This window comes from Nicotiana tabacum, chromosome 24 (genome assembly GCF_000715075.1).
Source record: "Nicotiana tabacum cultivar K326 chromosome 24, ASM71507v2, whole genome shotgun sequence".
Classification (NCBI taxonomy): Eukaryota; Viridiplantae; Streptophyta; class Magnoliopsida; order Solanales; family Solanaceae; genus Nicotiana; species Nicotiana tabacum.
Genome location: NC_134103.1, coordinates 62,543,266 through 62,547,367, shown reverse-complemented (window position 1 = coordinate 62,547,367; position 4,102 = coordinate 62,543,266). Strand labels below are relative to the sequence as shown.

Genomic DNA, 4,102 nt, shown 5'->3' with positions numbered 1-4,102 from the left:
TCTCTAGTTTCCTATAAATAGACAAAGGCATTAAATTAATTGAGGCACCAGAATCATACAAAGACTTATCAAAATTAAGAGTACCTAACGAGAAAGATATAGTAAAACTCCCTGGATCTCCACACTTTTGTAGGAGTTTGTTTTGCAAGATTGCGCTACAATGCTCTGTGAGCTTGACTACTGATGTTTCTTCTATCCTTCTTTTCTTTGTTAGTATTTCCTTCAAGAACTTTGCATAAGCTGGCATTTGAGAGAGCACCTCTTTGAATGGCAAATTTAAATTAACTTGTTTCAGCATATCCAGAAATCTCTCAAATTGCTTGTCCATCTTCTCTCCATAAAGCGCTTGGGGAAAAGGTAAAGCAGGCATGTGGTTGCTCTCTTAAGATTCATCCCTTCTTGAATTCTCTTCCTTCTTCTTTTTCTCAGTTCCCTTCTTACCTTTCTTCTTCTTGTCAACTTCATTTTTCAGCTGCTCCCCACTTTCTTTTTTAGGTACCACCTCTTTTTGGATAGGGGTGGGCTTTTTCACTACTTGTCCACTTCTTAGAGTTATTGCATTTACCGTCTCCTTGGAGTTTCTTTCAGTATCAGCTGGCAAAGTACCTGGGATCCTTTTAGACAATATGGTGGAAATTTGTCCCATTTGTTTCTCCAACTTTCACAGCCCTGTGCCAAGGTCTTTGATAGCTGCATCATGAGCATCTAACCTCTCATTTGTCTTGACAATAAAGGACTTCATCATATCTTCTAGCCCAGGCTGATTGGATTGTTGAGGTTGAAACTGCTACCTTTGCTGATTTTGGAAGCCTGGAGCTCATTTCCCTGGATTCTGGAGTTGTTTTGTTTCCATGCATTTGAAGTACCCCCAAGTGAACTCCATGAAAAATCGGGGTGCTTCTGACCCATTGCATTAAAGTTAGAATTTCCCACAGCATTTACTTCCTCAGTTGAGGCCTGACACTCATGAGTAGGGTGTCCTCTTCCACATATATCACACGCTGTGTGATTCTCACTTTGTATGGAAGCTAAGGTCAGCTTCCTTATCTCTTTCGCCATGGCATCAAGTTGTACCTGCACAGATGTGTTAGCATCAACCTAGTGAACACCATTCGCCCTTCTTCTTTCAGCACTTTCAGAGGGCCACTGATTTGCATCATCAGACAATTCATCGAGAATAGTGACTATCTCCTCTGGTGTCTTTTTCATCAAGGGCCTCCAGCTGCATTACTCAATGTTCTATGTGAGACCGGTGTCAACCCAACCCAAAAATCCTGGAGTTGCATCCAGAGTTCAATTCCACTATGTTGACACTTTCAAACTAATTCCTTGAACTGCTCACATGCTTCAAACACAGTTTCAGTCTCTTTCTGGCATAAGTTATGGATTTCTCTTCTAAACTTGCCCGTCTTAGCTGAGGAGAAAAATTTTTCAAGAAATTTTCTGGTCATCTCCTCCCATGTTCTAATTAATCCTTGGCGGCAAATTTCTAAGCCACTTATTTGCATTATCTTTGAGAGTGAAGGGGAATGCCCTTAAGCACATTGCATCTTGTGACACACCATTATATTGAAAGGTGTTCATAATCTCCTCGAAGTCCATTAGATGTGTATTTGGATCTTTGTTTAGCTTCCCTCTGAAGACACAACAATTCCTAAGAGTTTGGAGCAACCCTTGCTTCAATTCGAAATTGTTCGCAGCCACTGGAGGTGGTCTAATACTTGATAAACCTTGGTTGTAGACCGGTCTAGCATAATCACCAAGTGGTATTCTAGCCCCCAAAGGTTGATTCTAAACAATTCTCCTAGCCCTGTCCTCCTCATAGACAAGTTGTGCATTCCAAAGACCTGTTTCCTCGGCATCCCTTGCAGCTTTTTCTCTTTGTTGGGATGCCTCTCTTGCAGCCAAATCAACATTATCATCATCTCCCGCCATAATTTCTTTGGTTGAGGATTGCCCAACCTTCTCTATATTCTCAGGGAGATTTCTTTCCTTCCTCAACTGTCGTAGTTGTTTCTCAATTTCTAGTTCGTATGGTAGCACTTCCTTCCCAGAAGATCCAGTTATGCACTAATTTAACCTGCAGCCTGCGCACAGTCAAAGAACACCAAACGTAAAAAGAGAAAAATAAAATAAAATAAAATAAAAGAAAAAATCCTGAATTAGCACTATAAACTATTTCAAACACTATTGATTGCCAATCCCGCAACGGTGCCAAAATTTGACGAGCGCAAAACACACACTTAAATATGCTCGCTAGTCGAATATCATATAATATAATATCGTATCCACAAGGATTGGAGTTAAACAGTATTATTGTAGTTTGTAGATACATTGCTATCCAATATGATCAACGTTTGAGAATTATGTGAATTAAAACTAAAATTAACTAAGAATCTAGAGCTAATTGACTAATGACAATCAAACAAAAGTAAGCAAGGAAGATATAAATGGGAAAAAATAGGGGTTGATTGGATAGGTGCAAGATAAATGTCTGGGATTTAACTCTAGTTCAAACATTTAGTAGAAACTCCTCTCTCGATTAAGTCTCAACCTCACAATATGAACCAATTTAAGCTCGGTGAAGATATGCAAGAATTCGTAGTGGATTGGTCTTTAGGGTAACCTCTTCCGATTATCCTCCTAACTAGGCTTATCAATGATTCAACTAGCCTCTTTCGATTACTAAGAAGAATTAATGAACTCAACCCACAAGATAATGCAAAGATATCACAAGTTATGCCTCTCTCGATTACATGAACATCTGAATATAGATGCAACAATTAAAACACCCAAAACGATTCAATGCATAAAAAATAGAGTTAATATCCATAAACAATTATCAATACACCAAATCCATCAATCCCTAAAGAGAACTACTCCATAGATATGGAGTAATTCATCACAAATATAAAAGAAAAACATAAAACAATCCAAACTCTTGTCTTCAGTGAGGATTGAATGATGAATCCCTCGTGCTTTCACTTCTCCACCTCCTTCTTAGACTCCTTAGGTCTTAGATCTGTCAAAAGTCCTAAAAATAACATTTTTACGTGTAGTTATACCAAGTAGGGTCGGGCCCATACGAAACCACATTTTTCTACATGAATTAGGACAATTACTCCGTAAAATTTATACATGCGCGCCGCATGGGGCGACGCACTTGGCGGGGTAGCAAGAAACTTCAGAGAGCTTGCACTTTTACAGGAGCAGGAATTTACACAGGTGCGGTGTGCCACGTGCCGCCCCACGTGCCGCGGTTGTACACTATTCTCAGAGTTTGGCTTTTTGCTTCGCTTTTGACATCCAGACGTGGTATTCGACCCCTGAACGCGATCCCGACTTAATCCCTTGGGCTTTTAGTAAGACTTCAAAGCTCCAAATAGCTCAAATTCATTCCTTAATGTCTACATAGCTTGGAATCCTCCTACAATGCATAAAATACACAATTAGTGTAGAACACTAGTGAATAAAGCTCAAACTCAATTAAAGTGCAATAAATTACAGTGCAATAAGCGACTAAAACACGAGATTATTGCCTACCATCAACCTACTACCCAAACTGAGATTCGCAGTTTCTTGGGCTTAGCTGGGTATTATAGGAAGTTTATGGAGGGGTTCTCTACCCTTGCCTCTCGGTTGACTAAATTGACATAGAAGGCGATTAAGTTCTAATGGTTAGATACTTGTGAAAGGAGCTTCTAGGAGTTGAAATCGAGATTCACTACGGCACCAGTGTTGACTCTACTAGACGGTACAGATGCGTTTGTGGTATATTGTGATGCTTCAAGAATCGGGCTTGGGTATGTATTAATGTAATATGGCAAGGTGATAGCTTATGCTTCTAGAAAACTCAAAAATCATGAAAAGAACTATCCAACACATGACATAGATCTTGCGGCAGTGGTATTTGCATTGAAGATTTGGTGTCATTATCTGTATAGGGTCTATTTGGATATATTCACGGACCATAAAAGCCTACAATACATTTTCAAATAGAAGGAATTGAATATGAGGCAGAGAAGATAGCTTGAGTTACTCAAGGTTTACGACATCGATATTCTGTATCATCCAGGGAAGGCTAATGTTGTAGCGGATGCTC

At 39.5% G+C, this 4,102-nt stretch overlaps 1 non-coding gene across 1 annotated transcript; it reads left to right on the top strand.

Moving 5' to 3' along the window:
• The first annotated feature begins 1,296 nt into the window (after nt 1-1,296).
• Nucleotides 1,297-1,403, top strand: LOC142178697 (small nucleolar RNA R71). The gene has a single exon (XR_012706963.1). It is a non-coding gene; the product is annotated as a small nucleolar RNA R71 (small nucleolar RNA).
• Nucleotides 1,404-4,102: the final 2,699 nt, after the last annotated feature.